Source organism: Cherax quadricarinatus, chromosome 44 (assembly GCF_038502225.1).
Source record: "Cherax quadricarinatus isolate ZL_2023a chromosome 44, ASM3850222v1, whole genome shotgun sequence".
Taxonomy (NCBI): domain Eukaryota; kingdom Metazoa; phylum Arthropoda; class Malacostraca; order Decapoda; family Parastacidae; genus Cherax; species Cherax quadricarinatus.
The window spans coordinates 27,560,395-27,581,702 of record NC_091335.1 but is presented as its reverse complement, the minus strand read 5'-3'; the positions used below and the strand labels follow the sequence as shown (position 1 = coordinate 27,581,702).

The following is a 21,308-nucleotide window of genomic DNA, read 5'->3' as shown; positions in this document are numbered from 1 at the left end:
TTGATAGTTAATCCACTCCAGTAAAAGATTTTCCATGTCAGCAGTAAGGTTTTCACATTTTCTTGTAATTTTAGTGTTCACTGGTGTAGCACTTTTAATTTCGTGTAACACTTTTATGAGGATAGTGAGGCTCAGGTTAGGGTGTGTAGAAGAGAGTGAGACTACTTCCCGGTAAAAGTAGGTCTTAGACAGGGATGTGTAATATCACCATGGTTGTTTAATATATTTATAGATGGGGTTGTAAAAGAAGTAAATGCTAGGGTGTTTGGGAGAGGGGTGGGATTAAATTATGGGGAATCAAATACAAAATGGGAATTGACAGAGTTACTTTTTGCTGATGATACTGTGCTTATGGGAGATTCTAAAGAAAAATTGCGAAGGTTAGTGGATGAGTTTGGGAGTGTGTGTAAAGGTAGAAAGTTGAAAGTGAACATAGAAAAGAGTAAAGTGATGAGGGTATCAAATGATTTAGATAAAGAAAAATTGGATATCAAATTGGGGAGGGGGAGTATGGAAGAAGTGAATGTTTTCAGATACTTGGGAGTTGACGTGTCAGCGGATGGATTTATGAAGGATGAAGTTAATCATAGAATTGATGAGGGAAAAAAGGTGAGTGGTGCATTGAGGTATATGTGGAGTCAAAAAACGTTATCTATAGAGGCAAAGAAGGGAATGTATAAAAGTATAGTAGTACCAACACTTATATGGGTGTGAAGCTTGGGTTGTGAATGCAGCAGCGAGGAGATGGTTGGAGGCAGTGGAGATGTCCTGTCTAAGGGCAATGTGTGGTGTAAATATTATGCAGAAAATTCGGAGTGTGGAAATTAGGAGAAGGTGTGGAGTTAATAAAAGTATTAGTCAGAGAGCTGAAGAGGGGTTGTTGAGGTGGTTTGGTCATTTAGAGAGAATGGATCAAAGTAGAATGACATGGAGAGCATTTAAATCTGTAGAAGGAAGGTGGGGTAGGGGTCGTCCTCGAAAAGGTTGGAAGGAAGAGGTAAGGGAGGTTTTGTGGGCGAGGGGCTTTGACTTCCATCAGGCGTGCATGAGCGTGTTCGATAGGAGTGAATGGAGACGAATGGTATTTGGGACCTGGTGATCTGTTGGAGTGTGAGCAGGGTAATATTTAGTGAAGGGATTAAGGGAAACCGGTTATTTTTATATAGTTGAACTTGAGTCCTGGAAATGGGAAGTACAATGCCTGCACTCTAAAGGAGGGGTTTTGTGATATTGGCAGTTCGGAGGGATGTGTTGTGTATCTTTATACATATATGCTTCTAAACTGTTGTGTTCTGAGCACCTCTGCAAAAACAGTGATTATTGGTGAGTGAGGTGAAAGTGTTGAATGGTGATGAAAGTATTTTCTTTTTGGGGATTTTCTTTCTTTTTGGGTCACCCTGCCTCGGTGGGAGATGGCCGACTTGTTGAAAAAAAACAAAAAACTTTCTCCTTAGAGTTCATTTAAAGTAAGAGTCTTATGACATAATAACTTTAAAACATTTGAAACTTTGGAAAGTTTCCAGACAGAACCAAGAGAGAAACAGAACTCACAGCAACACTCAGTTTCACTTGTAGGAATAAAATTACTATCAAATACCATTGGATATGCTCTACAAATGCATAGATGATGTCAGTGTTTTGGGTGGGCAGTCACATGGATATGTATTTCATACCTGTCCACTGGTTGTTAAGTGTTCAACTGGCATTATGCATACGATTGTGAAGTGTTTTCCCCACAATACAAATGCCTTACGTTGTATACAAGCAAGCCCTTGATGACATTCTTCAGGTCACTTGTTCTATCTAGGCTGAAATATTGCTGCACACTAACAGCACCTTTCAAGGCAGGTGAAATTGCTGACCTAGAAAATGTACAGAGAACCATCACAACACACATACGTGTGATAAAACACCTCATTTACTGGGAACACTTGAAGTTCCTCAACTTGTACCCCCTAGAATGCAGACAGGAGAGATACATGATTATATACAGTAGGACCCCGCTTTTTGGCGTTTTGCCTTACGGCGTTCTGCTAATATGGTGATCTCAAATTATGACCAAAACTTTCTATACATCAAGCGGTCTTTCAAATACGGCGCATGCCACCCGGTTTGTTTACATTCTCCATGAGCACATCTCTATTATGTAATAATAATCACTCTTGGGCACATTAAATGTCTAATTTTATGTCACTATAGACATTTTCATTAATCCATCTATGATATTTTCTTCAAAATTATATAAGAAACACATTACATAGCATATAAACATGCTGTTTATATGCTATGGAAATGTGGTTGCCGGGTGGAGGGAAAACATTACGTAATACTAATAATAATCACTCTTGGGCACATTAAATGTCTTATTTTACATTAATATAAATATTTTCATTAATCCATCTATGATATTTTCTTCAAAATTATATAAGAAACACATTACATAGCATATAAACATTTTATGTTTATATATTATGGAGGTGTGGTAGCCGGGTGGAGGGAAAACATTACGTCATTAATTAAAATCACTAAGAGTGTCTTATTAGTCTTGAAATGCCATATTAATAATGATAATAATAACACGCAATAATAATCATTCTAAGGAGCATTAAATATCGTATAAAATGTTAATATAGACATTTTGCTTAATCCATCCACCCCACAGTAGAATAAATTAACATAAATATGAGATGCCTAGGTAGTAGGTTGGTAGAGAGCAACCGCCCAGGGAGGTACTACCGTCCTGCCAAGTGAGTGTAAAATGGAAGCCTGTAATTGTTTTACATGATGGTAGGATTGCTGGTGTCCTTTTTTCTGTCTCATAAACATGCAAAATTTCAGGTACGTCTTGCTACTTCTACTTACACTTAGGTCACACTACACATACATGTACAAGCATATATATACACACCCCTCTGGGTTTTCTTCTATTTTCTTTCTAGTTCTTGTTCTTGTTTATTTCCTCTTATCTCCATGGGGAAGTGGAACAGAATTCTTCCTCTCTAATCCATGCGTGTTGTAAGAGGCGACTAAAATGCTGGGAGCAAGGGGCTAGTAACCCCTTCTCCTGTATAAATTACTAAATTTAAAAAGAGAAACTTTCATTTTTCTTTTTGGGCCACCCTGCCTTGGTGGGATACGGCCGGTTTGTTGATGTGGTTGAGATGTGGTAGCCAGGAGACTTGTAGGACTTGTGGTAACCAGGCAGCTTGTAGGATTTGTGGTAGCCAGGCAACTTTTAGGACTTGTGGTAGCCAGGCAACTTGTAGGACTTGTGGTAGCCAGGCGACTTGTAGTCCAACATCAGAGACAATGTGTAAACTATAATATTACTGGGGGTAACTAGAAAATTATTCGTTTCGTATGCCTTTACTCATGACCTCATTTCTTCTAAAACTGGTGTTACATGAGAATGGGAGTGTTTCTCTTTATTTATTCCACTGTATCAACGTGGAGACAACTTGTACACAATGTAAAGTGACGGAAACCAGACACATTCATCTAGTTTATTTACATTATGTGTGGGTGGGGTGGGGAGGGCTGCCCCTGCAAACTACCCATACTTCCCAAACCTGACTTCTTACAAATAAAACTCACCTCTCACCCTCCATTAAGACTATAAATATTTTGAGGTAATTAATGAATGTACTGTATATGTATTTTTTCACTCTGGGGAGCTGTAATTAAGCGTAGTATTTTACGTGTGGGTGGGGAGGGTTGACCTGGCTGGCTACCATACCTCCCAAACCTGACTTATTATAAATTAAACTCACCTCTCACCCTACATTAAGACTAGAAATATTTTAAGGTAAGTAATGGGTGTACTGTATGTGTATTTTACTTTTTATTGTTTTTAATGCCTAGTTCTATTGTTAACATAATATATATTAGTGTAAACTTGTTACCCAGCATTTATATGCATTTATAAGTGGAAAAAAAATGGCGTTCTGCTTTCCAGCGATGTCTGCTTTCCGGCAGTAGCCTGGAACCTAACCTGCCATGTAAGTGGCGCCCTACAGTACACTTGGAAAATCCTAGAGGGATTAGTACCAAACTTGCACATGAAAATCACTCCCTGTGAAAGCAAAAGACTGCAGATAATACAACATCCCCTCAATGAAAGCAGGGGTGCCACTAGTATGATAAGAGACAACACTATAAGAGTCAGGGGCCCAAGACTGTTTTAACTGCCTCCCAGCATACATAAGGGGGATTGCAAATAGACCCCTGGCTGTCTTCAAGAAGGCACTGGACAGGAACCTAAAGTCAGTACCTGACCAGCCGGGCTGTGGTTCATACATCGGGTTGCATGCGGCCAACAGTAACATCCTGGTTGATCAAGACCTTGTCCACCATGAGGCCTGGTCACAGACTGGCCCACAGAGGCATTGACCCTCAAAACCCTCTCCAGGTATAAACATGCCTAATGTTTCCACTCTTGCCATGAATTAAACCCAGACCTTTAGAATGTGTGACATGAGAGCTTTGTCACCAGGCCATGGGCCACCATGGCCTGGTGACAAAGTAAGTAAGTAAGTTTATTCAGGTATACACAAATATAGTTACATAGATTATCATACATAGCAGCATATGTGTAGAGAACCTAGGATAACCCAAAAAAGTCAGACACACTAATATAATATATGACGCTTAAAGCACCAAAGAGAGATTATTGCTATTATTTCTGTATCTTCAATACTAGTGAGACACTCTTAGCTACTTCCTTGCCTGGCATAGTTACTCCTACTTTGTAACAATGTCAAACGGTGATTTTAATGTACCTGCACGCCACCACAGTAAGTTTATTGAGGTATAGGTACACATAAGTACAATTATCAGTAATATCTCAGCCATAAACATACCTTGGTCACCAAGTTAAATAATTTCTAACTTTGCACTTAAAGTACTTTAAGAGCCTTACAACTCCTCTTAGATGTCATTGTAACGTAAAAAATAGTATGTTATATAAAATATGCAATAACTTTAAAATACTTGAAACTTTGGAAAGTTTCCAGACAATCGGGAGAGACTTGGCACTCATGAAAGATGTAAACATAGTGGACGGGTGGTGAGCAGACATGGTAATGGCAAATCAGGGAGCCATATAATCGAATTTTTGGGTATAATGTGAATTGTCCATATTAGCGAATCACTGTTAAGCAAAGTGCCGAAAAGAGGGGCCCTCCTGTACTTATGCTGAAACAGATTGGTGATAGTGAGAACATTATACGAATTCTTGTATGCTTTGGATCAATAGTAATGTTATTTATAAATCAGACTTTTAACATAATTTATCTAAACAGAGTTTGTCAGATTCAGGAGGGGCTTTTTAACTATATAAGGAAAAGTGTAGATACACTACCAGTAAAATCTGGTGGAGGCACCTTTGTTAGTACAGGTGCTGTAGATAGCAGGGACTCAGTAAAGGCATACCAGTAGGGAATGCAGCCATGAAAATCCATGGCAAACAAAAATTAAACCAATGCCAGTTCTATGCCTTAGGTATTATCTGGAGTTTACCTGGAGAGAGTTCCGGGGGTCAACGCCCCCGCGGCCCGGTCTGTGACCAGGCCTCCTGGTGGATCAGAGCCTGATCAACCAGGCTGTTACTGCTGGCTGCACGCAAACCAACGTACGAGCCACAGCCTGGCTGGTCAGGAACTGACTTTAGGTGCTTGTCCAGTGCCAGCTTGAAGACTGCCAGGGGTTTACCTGGAGTTTACCTGGAGAGAGTTCCGGGGGTCAACGCCCCCGCGGCCCGGTCTGAGACCAGGCCTCCTGGTGGATCAGAGCCTGATCAACCAGGCTGTTGCTGCTGGCTGCACGCAAACCAACATACGAGCCACAGCCCGGCTGATCCGGAACTGACTTTAGGTGCTTGTCCAGTGCCAGCTTGAAGACTGCCAGGGGTCTGTTGGTAATCCCCCTTATGTGTGCTGGGAGGCAGTTGAACAGTCTCGGGCCCCTGACACTTATTGTATGGTCTCTTAACGTGCTAGTGACACCCCTGCTTTTCATTGGGGGGATGTTGCATCGTCTGCCAAGTCTTTTGCTTTCCTAGTGAGTGATTTTTGTGTGCAAGTTCGGTACTAGTCCCTCTAGGATTTTCCAGGTGTATATAATCATGTATCTCTCCCGCCTGCGTTCCAGGGAATACAGGTTTAGGAACCTCAAGCACTCCCAGTGATAGAGGTGTTTTATCTCCATTATGCACGCCGTGAAGGTTCTCTGTACATTTTCTAGGTCAACAATTTCACCTGCCTTGAAAGGTGCTGTTAGTGTGCAGCAATATTCCAGCCTAGATAGAACAAGTGACCTGAAGAGTGTCATCATGGGCTTGGCCTCCCTAGTTTTGAAGGTTCTCATTATCCATCCTGTCATTTTTCTAGCAGATGCGATTGATACAATGTTATGGTCCTTGAAGGTGAGATCCTCCAACATGATCACTCCCAGGTCTTTGACGTTGGTGTTTCGCTCTATTTTGTGGCCAGAATTTGTTTTGTACTCTGATGAAGATTTAATTTCCTCGTGTTTACCATATCTGAGTAATTGAAATTTCTCATCGTTGAACTTCATATTGTTTTCTGCAGCCCACTGAAAGATTTGGTTGATGTCCGCCTGGAGCCTTGCAGTGTCTGCAATGGAAGACACTGTCATGCAGATTCGGGTGTCATCTGCAAAGGAAGACACGGTGCTGTGGCTGACATCCTTGTCTATGTCGGATATGAGGATGAGGAACAAGATGGGAGCGAGTACTGTGCCTTGTGAAACAGAGCTTTTCACCATAGCTGCCTCGGACTTTACTCTGTTGACGACTACTCTCTGTGTTCTGTTAGTGAGGAAATTATAGATCCATCGACTGACTTTTCCTGTTATTCCTTTAGCACGCATTTTGTGAGCTATTACGCCATGGTCACACTTGTCGAAGGCTTTTGCAAAGTCTGTATATATTACATCTGCATTCTTTTTGTCTTCTGGTGCATCTAGGACCTTGTCGTAGTGATCCAATAGTTGAGACAGACAGGAGCGACCTGTTCTAAACCCATGTTGCCCTGGGTTGTGTAACTGATAGGTTTCTAGATGGGTGGTGATCTTGCTTCTTAGGACCCTTTCAAAGATTTTTATGATATGGGATGTTAGTGCTATCGGTCTGTAGTTCTTTGCTGTTGCTTTACTGCCCCCTTTGTGGAGTGGGGCTATGTCTGTTGTTTTTAGTAACTGTGGGACGACACCCGTGTCCATGCTCCCTCTCCATAGGATGGAAAAGGCTCGTGATAGGGGCTTTTTGCAGTTCTTGATGAACACGGAGTTCCATGAGTCTGGCCCTGGGGCAGAGTGCATGGGCATGTCATTTATCGCCTGTTCGAAGTCATTTGGCGTCAGGATAACATCGGATAGGCTTGTGTTAACCAAATTCTGTGGCTCTCTCATAAAAAATGCATTTTGATCTTCGACTCTCAGTCTGGTTAGCGGCTTTCTAAAAACTGAGTCATACTGGGACTAGTAGCTCACTCATTTCCTTGCTGTCATCTGTGTAGGACCCATCTTGTTTAAGTAGGGGCCCAATACTGGATGTTGTTCTCGACTTTGATTTGGCATAGGAGAAGAAATGCTTTGGGTTTCTTTCGATTTCATTTATGGCTTTTAGTTCTTCCCGCGATTCCTGACTCCTATAAGATTCCTTTAGCTTAAGTTCGATGCTTGCTATTTCTCTGACCAGTGTCTCCCTACACATTTCAGATATATTGACCTCTTTTAGCCGCTCTGTTATTCTTTTCTGTTGCCTGTAAAGGGAGCGCCTGTCTCTTTCTATTTTACATCTACTCCTCCTTTTTCTTAGAGGAATAAGCCTTGTGCATACATCGAGTGCCACCAAGTTAGTCTGTTCTAGGCATAAGTTGGGGTCTGTGTTGCTTAGTATATCTTCCCAGCTTATATCGGTTAGGACTTGGTTTACTTGGTCCCACTTTATGTTTTTGTTATTGAAGTTGAATTTGGTGAATGCTCCCTCGTGACTAATCTCATTATGTCGGTCTGGGGCTCCACACATACATGTCTGAACCTCAATTATGTTGTGATCTGAGTATATTGTTTTTGATATGGTGACATTTCTTTTCAGATCATCATTGTTAGTGAAGATGAGGTCTAGTGTATTCTCCAGTCTAGTAGGCTCTATTATTTGCTGGTTTAAATTGAATTTTGTGTAGAGATTTAAAAGTTCATGTGAGTGTGAGTTTTCATCAGAGCTGCCTCCTGGTGTTATTACTGCAACAATATTATTTGCTATATTCCTCCATTTTAAGTGCCTTAAGTTGAAATCCCCCAGGAGCAAGATGTTGGGTGCAGGAGCTGGAAGATTTTCCAGACAGTGGTCAATTTTTAACAGCTGTTCCTGGAATTGCTGGGATGTTGCATCCGGAGGCTTGTAGACTACCACAATGACTAGGTTTTGGTTCTCGACCTTTACTGCTAAAACTTCCACTACATCATTTGAGGCATTAAGCAGTTCTGTGCAAACAAGTGACTCTGCAATGTACCGGCCAATCCCCCCCCCCCCCTTTTTGCCTGTTCACTCTGTCAAATCTGTATAGGTTGTAACCTGGGATCCATATTTCGTTGTCCAAGTGATCCTTTATGTGGGTCTCAGTGAAAGCCGCGAACATTGCCTTTGCCTCTGCAAGCAGTCCACGGATGAAAGGTATTTTGTTGTTTGTTGCTGGCTTTAGACCCTGTATATTTGCAAAGAAGAATGTCATCGGACTGGTGGTATTGTTGGTACTGGGGGGAAATTTTTTTCCCGCATTAGTATCTGTATCTGTTGGTTTGGAGTGGAGGCCATCGACTGTGGTTCCACTCCAGGAATGACTGGATTTGGTGTACGATTTCTGCCATTTCCTGCCAATTTTTTTTTCCCCCTTCCTGGCACTAAAAAACCTCTCCCTCTTGAGTGGCTGCGGCTACCCAGGTTTTCCCATGGCCTGGATGTTTTGTATCTTTTTGTCCCCTTTAGATGGTGTGCCTGGCAATTTAAGTTATAGCACAGTCTTTCCAGTCTTTTCAGGCCCGGTGGCCTGGTGGCTAAAGCTCCCGCTTCACACACGGAGGGCCCGGGTTCGATTCCCGGCGGGTGGAAACATTCGACACGTTTCCTTACACCTGTTGTCCTGTTCACCTAGCAGCAAATAGGTACCTGGGTATTAGTCGACTGGTGTGGGTCGCATCCTGGTGGACAAGATTAAGGACCCCAATGGAAATAAGTTAGACAGTCCTCGATGACGCACTGACTTTCTTGGGTTATCCTGGGTGGCTAACCCTCCGGGGTTAAAAATCCGAACGAAATCTTATCTTATCTTATCTTACTGAAGAGGTACACATTTCAGGGTGAAAAAGCTTACAGGAAGGGAGTTTGCATTTTCCTGTTGTCATATGGGCACGGGCATTTTCTAGGGTGGTCATAGTTGCATGTCCCGTCTGTTTTTCCAGATTTCCCATGCCTGCAGATACCAAGTGCATAGTATGTGCACAGGCTTGGTTTCCGTTTGCCTTGGGTTTCTGTGACTGTATTCCCTGTTGGTGCATGTTTACCTGTCTTATTCCTATCCTCCCTAGCACCAACAATGGAGCTCCCACCAGTTGTTTTTGGTAATATATCCTCACTATTGCTAGTGGAGTCCTCTTGTTTGCTATTTCCTGTGGTATTTCTAGTTTGCAATATTGGTTTTATCTTATCTTTGACTACACTTGTTTCCCCACTACGGCTCCTGTCCCCTATGAGGTCATTTATATGTATTCCTTCCTGCGTAAAATTCCTGACTACCTGGACAAAATCTCCAGCTTCACCATTACTGTCTCCCAGGACAGCACCTCCAGCTTCACCATTACTGTCTCCCAGGACAGCACCTCCAGCTTCACCATTACTGTCTCCCAGGACAGCACCTTCAGCTTCACCATTACTGTCTCCCAGGACAGCACCTCCAGCTTCACCATTACTGTCTCCCAGGACAGCACCTCCAGCTTCACCATTACTGTCTCCCAGGACAGCACCTCCAGCTTCACCATTACTGTCTCCCAGGACAGCACCTCCAGCTTCACCATTACTGTCTCCCAGGACAGCACTATCAGCCCCACATTTACTGACTACCAGGGCATCACCTCCAGCCTTACAGTTTCTGCAGGCATGGAATATCTGGAAAACCAGTTGGGACATGCAACTTTGACCATCTCAGAAAAAGCTACACCCACATAACAGTAGGAGACTGCAACTCTTCTTCCTGTAAATTTTTTCACCCTAAAATGTGTCACTCATCAGTCCAGGAAAGACAAGACAATGGGCAATTTCAACTTGAGACACCTAAAGTGGAAAAGTGTAGCAAGTAATATTTTAGCAGAGTAACTCCAGGGAAATTCATACACACATGAGCATTTAAATCTGTGCACCAAATTCACCTTAAACCAACAAATAATAGAGCCAACAAGATTGGAGAATACACTTGACCTCATTTTCGCTAACAAGGATGATCTGATACGAAATATAATCATGTCAATAGCAGTACACCCGGATCACAACATAATAGAGGTACAGACATGTATATGCAGGGCCCCAGACCAGTAAAATGTAATCAGTCATGAGTCTTCAACACATTCAACTTCAGTAACAAACACATACGGTGGGATCAAGCCAACCATATCCTAAATGAAACAAGCTGGGAAGATATCCTAAACAACATGGATCCAAACCTCTTCCTAGAAAGAATTAAGCCTGTGGCACTTGAGTTATGCTCAAGGCATATTCCTTTAAGAAAGAGGAAGAGAAGATGTAAACTAGAAAGCGACGCTCCTTATACAAGCAAAGACGGAGAATCACAGAGCTTCTGAGAGGGGTCAGTATATCACCACCTGAATTACTGGGAAAGGTTGAAATTTCTTGATTTGTACTCCCTTGAACACAGGCAAGATTGATACATGATAATATACGCTTGGAAAATCCTAGAGGGATTAGTACTAAATTTGCACATGAAAATTACTCCCCATGAAAGCAAAAGACTCAGCAGGTGGTACAATATCCCCCCAATGAAAAGCAGGGGCATCACGAGTATGCTAAGAGACAGTACAATAAATGTCAGGGGTCCAGGACTATTCAGCTGCCTCCCAGCATACATAAGGGGGATTACCAATGGACCTCTGTCTGTCTTCAAGAAGACACTGGACAAGCACCTAGTCAGTACCTGACCAGCTGGGCTGTGATTCATAGGTTGGTTTACATGTGGCCAACAGTAACAGCCTGGTTGATCAGACCCTGGTCCACCACGAGGCCTGGTCACAGACCGGGCTGTGGGAGCATTTACTCCTGAAACCTTCTCCAGATATCATCATCATTATTATTATTTTTAGTTATTTCTTGGAGGGATATCCTCAGTATCCTATTTATATCTCCTTTATTCTTATCCTCCACTTGTACACTTCAATTATGTCTCCCCTCATTCTACATCTTATAAACAGAATGAAGGTTCAGGGCCTTCACTCTCTTTGTATAGACTTGTAACATAACCTCTAGGCTCATATTGATAAAAATCTTATGTAACTTGTTAGCCTAATGCATACAGTAGGGCCCCACTTATATGGCAGGTTAGGTTCCAGGCTATCGCCAGAAAGCAGAACGCCATTTTTTCCATTTATAAATGCATATAAATGCCAGATAACAGGTTTACACTAACTTATATTGAAGTTAGTAATAGAACTAGGCATTAAAAACACAAAAAATAAAATGCATACTGTTGTGATAGAAACACAGGCCTTATCTCTAGGCTTTATTGAACATAGAATCTTCATAGTACTTCTGCAACAACAAAATATAATGACTAGTACATCTAATAATGGCTTCTACAGGGATGGTGATGTCTTGCATATGTCAAGAGAAAAGTTATAACTACAGGCCACATATTTAAACTCACCATGTAATCTGCATCGCTGATAAATGGATAAAGTAGGAGAGAATCACACACCATGTGTTGGTGCCCATGACACACACCAAACTGTTGTTGTTGTTAAGGGCCCCTAGAGGTGGTGCAGTATTATCCTGCTGCTGCTCCCCACAGGACCAGTATCACTACAATCTCCCCCTTCTAAAATATCAGAGACAGTAATCTCCCAAACTGTTAGGTGGGCGACGTACACGTCCCGACCTTCGTAGCCCTTGAGCCTCTTCACCAGGTTCGATATTTTCCAGCGGGGTTTGATTAACTGCTGGAGCAGAATCCTCTATTTCCATAGGGGTAGTCTCAAGGGGCTTTCCAGGAGAAAACGAAGCATCTTTCACATCTATTGGTGTATCTTGAGATTCCACACTAATAGGGATTTCAACTGGGGCTAAATGTCTTGTAGATACTGTAGTCTCTTCACCATTTTGGTAGCGAATGTGGGCGTAATGTGGATTAGCTTGCAGGAGCTCTACCTCTTCCACTAAAGGATCCGTCTTGTTCATCCTACGGTGACTCTTCAGGAGAACGGGTCCAGGATGACATAACCAAGTGGGCACGGAGGCTCCTGTAGAGGAACGACGTGAATAGTTGAGGAGTCTTTCATGAGGGGTTGCATTAGTAGCTGTGCACAGCAGTGATCTAATAGAGTGAAGAGCATCAGGTAGGACAGTTTGCCAGTGTTGAACAGGTAGATTGCGCGACTTTAATGTCATTGTAACTGCCTTCCATATAGTACCATTGAACCGCTCCACTTGACCATTGCCTTGAGGGTTGTAGCTTGTTGTTCTGCTGCAGCCAATACCTTTGCTAGCCAAAAACTCCTGAAGTTCGTTACTCATGAACGAGGATCCCCTGTCTGAATGGATATAAGCTGGCATACCAAAAATAGAGAACAACTGTGAAAGACAACTAATAACAGTTGAAGCAGCCATATTTGCACAGGGGAATACAAAGGGAAACCTTGAATATTCATCTACTATGTTAAGGAAATACCTATTCTGATTTGTGCTTGGTAGAGGTCCTTTGAAATCTATATTCAATCTTTCGAAAGGCTGGGTGGATTTTATGAGATGAGTCTTCTCTGGCTGATGAAAGTTTGGCTTGCACTCTGCACATACTCTGCATGCTCTGATCACTTGTCGCACATCTTCCACTGAGTAGGGCATGTTCTTTGATTTGACAAAATGGTACAGGCGTGTAACTCCTGGGTGACACAAAGCTTTGTGGAGAGCTGAGAGTGATTGCAAATCATGACATGCTGCTCCACAGTGGGACCTAGAGAATGCATCAGGTGAGATGTTCTCTTGACCCGGTCGGTACAGAATATCAAAGTCATAACACGATAGTTCCATCCTCCAGCGTAATATCTTGTCATTCTTTATCCTAATTTTGTGCCTCTTGTCGAACATATACATCACGGACCGTTGGTCAGTCCTTATGGTGAAATGTCTACCAGTTAAATAATGCCTCCAGTGGCAAACTGCTTCTATGATGGCCTGGGCTTCCTTTTCTACAGCAGCATAACATTTCTCTGATCCTTGAAAAGTTCTCGAAAAGAAGGCTACTGGTCGTCCTGCCTGAGATAAGACTGCAGCAATGGCAATGTCAGATGCATCCGTTTCCACTTCGAATGGTAGGGACTCATCAATGGCTTGAACTACTGAGTTTTCAATGTCCTGTTTGAGAGTATGGAAAGCGGCTTCTGCTTCCTTTGTCACAGGAAATGTGGTAGCACTCAATGGGCGGACTTTACTTGAATAGTTGTAGATCCATTGTGAGTAATAAGCAAAGAGACCAAGAGTTCTTCGGAGTGACTTTTTGTCTTGAGGCATTGGAAGTTCCCGTAGAGGTCGTAGTCGTTCAGGGTCTGGGAATATTGAACCTCCTTCCACTACATAACCAAGGATGCTAAGCCTTTTAGTTGAAAAAGTGCACTTTTCCTCATTGTAACTGATATTTTTCTTCTTGGCGGCTTCCAAAAACTTATCAAGGTTTGCATCATGTTCCTCCTGGGTCTTGCCACAAATGGTAACATTATCTAAATACGCGTAGGTTCCCATGAGTTGCTCTTCCTGAATGAGTGAATCCATAATTCGTTGGAAGCAGGCTACCCCATTGGTGACTCCAAAAGGGACTCTGGTAAACTGATACAGGCCATCACTAGCCTGAAATGCTGTGTATGGTTTATCTTCATTCCTTATAGGGACTTGATGATAGGCACTCTGCAGATCAATTGTGCTAAACACGTAGTACTGAGCAATTTTGTTCACTGTATCGTCAATTCGAGGTAGAGGGTACCCATCAAGAAGTGTAAATTTGTTGATTGTCTCAGAGTAATCGATAGCCAGTCTCCGTTTCCTATAACCATCTTTAACAACAACAACCTGTGCACGCCAAGGGGAATCACTCGGTTCTATAATACCCTCCTTCAGCAGCCTCTGAGTTTCTTTCTCAATGAACATCCGATCCTCATAAGAATAGCGGCGTGACTTAGCTGATATAGGATGGCAATCCGCGGTAAGATTTGCAAACAGCTTTGGTGGGTCTACCCTTAAAGTGCTAAGTCCACAGACAACAAGAGGAGGCAGTTCACCCCCATATGTTAAGGTGACACTACCATGCAGCTTCTGAAAGTCCTGACCAAGGATAACATCAGAGCACAGTTGTGGCAGAATAGCTAAATGTACATCTTGATAATCCTTTCCATTAACTCTGAGATTTACCTTACAAAACCCTAAGGTCTGAATAGAGAGAGATGTTGATGCCATGGAAACGGTACCTGATGAGTGATGTAGAGTCAAGGAGAGCCGTTTAACTAAGTCAAGGTTGATGAAACTCTCTGAGCTGCCACTATCAATAAGACCATCTACTTCTGTTCCTTTGATGAATACTTTCACAACTGCCTTTGACAGTGAATTTGGAGTAGCCGCAGAAGTCACTGTTGCTAGAGTCGCATGATCACTGGAATGTGTGGAGGCACTAGCTCTTGTTGATGCATTAGCACGACATACTTTAGCAAAGTGACCTTTCTTGTGGCATTTATGGCACATTACTTCACGAGCAGGACACTTTGGACGTGGATGTCTTGAAAAACCACAAAAGAAACACACCGTACCTGCTGCTGCTGTCACTGAGGCAGGTTCCCCAGTAACTTCATTGCAAGAGTCTTGGTCAGGAATTGCAGCACTTACCACTCGAGAAGGCTGAGTGGTACTGTATACTTCAGAATTCTTCTGGGCTGAATCTAGAGCTCTTGCCTGGTCAAAGGCAGCAGCTAAGTCGAGAGTTTTATTCTCCAATAAACGCTGCCTTATTATTGGTGATTGCAGGCCACTGATAAAAGCATCCCTGATGGACTCTTCACAATACTGAGCAGCTGTCACTGCTTGGAAGTGACAGTCCTTACCTAAAATTTTCAGTGCTTGAAAGTATTCCTCTAAGGACTCATCAATCTGCTGGCGGCGAGTTGCAAGGCGATAGCGTGCAAAGATTTCATTTGTAGGTTTAATATACTGAGACTTGAGGGTTTTGATAGCATCTTCGTAGGTATTACACTCAGAAATAGCCTCGTATATCTTAGGTGACACAAAATTGATGAGCAGACTTAGTTTATCTAGATCTTCTTTAGGAAGGGCTCCCAAGAAGTTTTCGAAAGTCTTAAACCAGTGCTTCCATTCCTGAGCAGCCGTTGATAAGCTGGGGTCACAGTCTAGCCTCTCAGGTTTCAGTAAACGCTCCATGTTGTGATGTAGTCTAGCGCAGGATCACCACCAGGTAGCCCAGGATTCTATGTTCAATAAATTGTTGTGATAGAAACACAGGCCTTATCTCTAGGCTTTATTGAACATAGAATCTTCATAGTACTTCTGCAACAACAAAATATAATGACTAGTACATCTAATAATGGCTTCTACAGGGATGGTGATGTCTTGCATATGTCAAGAGAAAAGTTATAACTACAGGCCACATATTTAAACTCACCATGTAATCTGCATCGCTGATAAATGGATAAAGTAGGAGAGAATCACACACCATGTGTTGGTGCCCATGACACACACCAAACTGTTGTTGTTGTTAAGGGCCCCTAGAGGTGGTGCAGTATTATCCTGCTGCTGCTCCCCACAGGACCAGTATCACTACACATACACAGTACATTCATTACTTATCTTAGAGTATTTGTAATCTTAATGTAGGGAGAGAGGTGAGTAGTACTTATTTGTAGGAAGTCAGGTGTAGGTAGCTCTGGCTCCCCGTCTCATACTTAATATGCGATATTTAAAACAGCCTAGAGAGTTAAAATACACATACGGTACATTCACTATTTACCTTAAAATATGTGTAGTCTTAATGTAGGAAGAGAGGTGAATAGTACAGTAGGGCCCCGCTTTACGGCGTTTCGCCTTACGGCATTCTGCTAATATGGCGATGTCAAATTATGACCAAAATTTGCTATATGGCAAGAGGTCTTTCAAATACTGGGCGCCCCACCCCACCAGGTTTGTTTACATTCTCCGTGACCACATCTATTATGTCAGGAAACTTTCCAAAATTTCAAGTGTTTTAAAGTTACTGCGTATTTCATGTGTACTCTGATAATTATACTTATGTGTACCTGTACCTAAATATACTTCCACACTGTGCTGGTGTGCAGGTACACATTAAAATTGCTAAGTCTCTCTCGACTCATGACACCAATACTATGTAATAATAATCACTCTTGGGCACATTAAATGTCTTACTTTACATTAATATAGGCACTTTCATTAATCCATCTATGATATTTTCCTCAAAATTATATATGAAACTCGTTACGTAGCATATAAACATGATACATACACTCACAGAATAAAAATTGACATAAATATGAGATTTGTTTACAAAGCAGCTATGTAGATAGTGTCAGAAGAATTACGTTTTCTCTAGTCAGACTGGGGGATAACTTTAGAAAAATATTCTTTTTGTATGCCTTCACTCTATATATAGCAATTCATGACCCTTGTGAGTCTAGTGCTTTTTATTATGATAATAATAATAATACATGTAATAATAATAGTATCTTCATTCATTCTATAAAAATGGTGTGTTGCTGTTTGTTTATTCTGTACTAACTTGTGCAACTTGTACACAGTGTAAGAGCAGTATTTGTATTTTGAGGTAATTATTATTATAATAAAAAAAATTGAGGTAAATGTTTTACAAACTCTTACAAACATATGTGAATGAACTAAAAGTAGACACATATTAATACGCATTCATTTTGCCTGACCAAGTGATCGCCCACTACCTGTTCAGTTCACGTTTTTACATTGTCTGAACTCTGTATCTCGTTCTCTTTCATTTACTCTTTCGTTAACTAGTTGGCTCTCACTGACGATGGCGTCTAAGCTTAGCTGTGATAAAAAGAGGAGTCGTAAGCCTCTTGCTTTAAGTGCCAAGTTAGAGGATGATGGTGTGCCATTCTGATTTTATTCAATAAACACCCTGCCACTTACCTCTCACACATTAATATTAATATTTTAAGGTAAGTAATAAGTGTACTCTGTGTGTATCTTACCTTTTATTGTGTTTTTAATGCCTATTTCTATTGCTAACTTAATATAAGTTAGTGTAAACTTGTTGTCTGGCATTATTGCATATTTTGTATGTGCTCTCATAATAATACTTGTGGGCCTGTGTGGTAGCCGGGCAGAGGGACAACATTAAGTTTTCTCTGCTCAGACACCAGAGAAAACGTGTATGAATCTGTGTTTGGCCCAGCCACTCCCCCACTCCACTTTTGTTTACAATTTTGTTTACAATTAACATCGACAAGGTATATGGATGTTAATAATATGGCTCTGGACTACAGTGTAGGTAGCCGGTAGGTGTAGCCCAGGCAGGCTGCACCTACCGGCTACCTACACTGACTTCCTACGAATAAATACTACTCACCTCTCTTCTTATATTAAGACTACACATTTTAAGGTAAATAGTGAGTGTACTATATGTGTATTTTAACTCTGGGATGTTTTAAATATCATATATTAAATATGAGACGGGGAACCAGGGCTACCTACACCTGACTTACTACGAATAAGTACTACTCACATCTCTCCCTACATTAAGATTACAAATACTTTAAGATAAGTAATGAATGTACTGTGTATGTATTTTACTTTGTGTGTTTTTAATGCCTAGTTCTATTACTAACCTAATATAATTTAGTGTAAACCTGTTGTCTGGCATTTATATTGATTTATAAATGGAAAAAATGGCTTACTGCCTTCTGGCGATGTCTGCTTTCTGGCGACAGCCTGGAACCTAACCCGCCATATAAGTGGGGCCCTATTGTATTCATTTGTAGGAAGCAGGTAGGTGTAGCCCGCCTGGGCTACACCTACCGGCTACCTACACCGTAACCCAGAGCCATATTATTAGCATCGACATGCCTTGTTCACTGAATTTAATTGTTTCTAACAACTACCTTTAGATGCCATCATAAACGAATGGAGAAGTAATGAATAATTCATGCCGAAAATTGTAAACAAAAGTGGAGTGAGGGAGTGGCTGGGCCAAACACAGATTCATACACGTTTTCTCTGGTGTCTGAGCAGAGAAAACGTAATGTTGTCCCTCCGCCCGGCTACCACACAGGTCCACAAGTATTATTATCAGAGCACATACAAAATATGCAATAATGCCAGACAACAAGTTTACACTATCTTATATTAAGTTAGCAATAGAAATAGGCATTAAAAACACAATAAAAGGTAAGATACACACAGAGTACGTACGCTTAAGTGTCTGCGTGTCAGCGTGCCTCGTTGTGCTCCCGGTTTTCTCGTGTTTTCACGGTCGCTCTTACGTGCTAGAACTTTAATTTGTGTCATCAATCCTATACGATACATCCCTCTAGCGCCTGGAACCAATCTTGGGCGGAAAACATTATATACTGAGTCAAAAAAGGAGAATTAGTGTGCACTGCGTAGCAGAGTTTACTGCCAGAGGGGAATCATAGGCCTGTTCCCGTGTGGAAAAAAATAATAATAATTGAACTTTTCATGTCAGAGGAAAGAAAGTCTCCCTGATAACATTGAGTATACATAGTGTATAGTGTATACTACAGTGGCTCCCTAGTATATTGATGATAAAGGCTAAAGTGTCATTTGAAAACAGGTGAATTTGTAAATGAAGTGATAAGCCTATAGAGGAAGGTGCCAGAAGTCGCCAGAAACTTACCACAGGTCAGCTGTTTTTAATAATCTTACTGGCCTGCTAGTGTACTCACATATAATCTAGTGATACCAGTGAATAGCAGAATACAGTGTTGTAGTAGCAACTAACCAGTATTATAATGGTACTTAGTGGAGTGGAGTGACTTTCATTAGTTTCTTTTCTTGAAATACGAGACGTTACTGTGAATTTCATATAACCTGTAGTTACCACCGGTCGCAATATACACAACGAGAAGCAATTATTACTACAGAAAAAGCGTCCTTCCTCCAAAATTTGCACCAGTCAACTATAGTGATAATATAGCATTTATTGTGGTGGAGACGGAAAAAAAAAATAGAAAAGCCAGATACAGCGATTGATAAACAAGGAGGTGACCGTTCGTCATTGTAGGAGCTGCCAGATATCACCGGCTCTTCAACACGCAAGTTATACTTTGTTGTGATAGAAACACAGGCCTTATCTCTAGGCTTTATTGAACATAGAATCTTCATAGTACTTCTGCAACAACAAAATATAATGACTAGTACATCTAATAACGGCTTCTACAGGGATGGTGATGTCTTGCATATGTCAAGAGAAAAGTTATAACTACAGGCCACATATTTAAACTCACCATGTAATCTGCATCACTGATAAATGGATATAGTAGGAGAGAATCACACACCATGTGTTGGGGCCCATGACACACATCAAACTGTTGTTGTTGTTAAGGGCCACGAGAGGTGGTGCAGTATTATCCTGCTGCTGCTCCCCACAGGACCAGTATCACTACAATCTCCCCCTTCTAAAATATCAGAGACAGTAATCTCCCAAACTGTTAGGTGGGCGATGTACACGTCCCGACCTTCGTAGCCCTTGAGCCTCTTCACCAGGTTCGATATTTTCCAGCGGGGTTTGATTAACTGCTGGAGCAGAATCCTCTATTTCCATAGGGGTAGTCTCAAGGGGCTTTCCAGGAGAAAACGAAGCATCTTTCACATCTATTGGTGTATCTTGAGATTCCACACTAATTGGGATTTCAACTGGGGCTAAATGTCTTGTAGATACTGTAGTCTCTTCACCATTTTGGTAGCGAATGTGGGCGTAATGTGGATTAGCTTGCAGGAGCTCTACCTCTTCCACTAAAGGATCCGTCTTGTTCATCCTACGGTGACTCTTCAGGAGAACGGGTCCAGGATGACATAACCAAGTGGGCACGGAGGCTCCCGTAGAGGAACGACGTGAATAGTTGAGGAGTCTTTCATGAGGGGTTGCATTAGTAGCTGTGCACAGCAGTGATCTAATAGAGTGAAGAGCATCAGGTAGGACAGTTTGCCAGTGTTGAATAGGTAGATTGCGCGACTTCAATGTCATTGTAACTGCCTTCCATATAGTACCATTGAACCGCTCCACTTGACCATTGCCTTGAGGGTTGTAGCTTGTTGTTCTGCTGCAGGCAATACCTTTGCTAGCCAAAAACTCCTGAAGTTCGTTACTCATGAACGAGGATCCCCTGTCTGAATGGATATAAGCTGGCATACCAAAAATAGAGAACAACTGTGAAAGACAACTAATAACAGTTGAAGCAGCCATATTTGCACAGGGGAATACAAAGGGAAACCTTGAATATTCATCTACTATGTTAAGGAAATACCTATTCTGATTTGTGCTTGGTAGAGGTCCTTTGAAATCTATATTCAATCTTTCGAAAGGCTGGGTGGATTTTATGAGACGAGTCTTCTCTGGCTGATGAAAGTTTGGCTTGCACTCTGCACATACTCTGCATGCTCTGATCACTTGTCGCACATCTTCCACTGAGTAGGGCATGTTCTTTGATTTGACAAAATGGTACAGGCGTGTAACTCCTGGGTGACACAAAGCCTTGTGGAGAGCTGAGAGTGATTGCAAATCATGACATGCTGCTCCACAGTGGGACCTAGAGAATGCATCAGGTGAGATGTTCTCTTGACCCGGTCGGTACAGAATATCAAAGTCATAACACGATAGTTCCATCCTCCAGCGTAATATCTTGTCATTCTTTATCCTACTTTTGTGCTTCTTGTCGAACATATACATCACGGACCGTTGGTCAGTCCTTATGGTGAAATGTCTACCAGTTAAATAATGCCTCCAGTGGCG

General features: G+C 41.8%; 1 protein-coding gene across 2 annotated transcripts in view; it reads left to right on the top strand.

Annotated features, from left to right (window-relative positions):
• Nucleotides 1–21,308, top strand: part of LOC128697334 (uncharacterized) — a 122,967-nt gene that overhangs the window by 75,239 nt on the left and 26,420 nt on the right. The window lies entirely within an intron of this gene.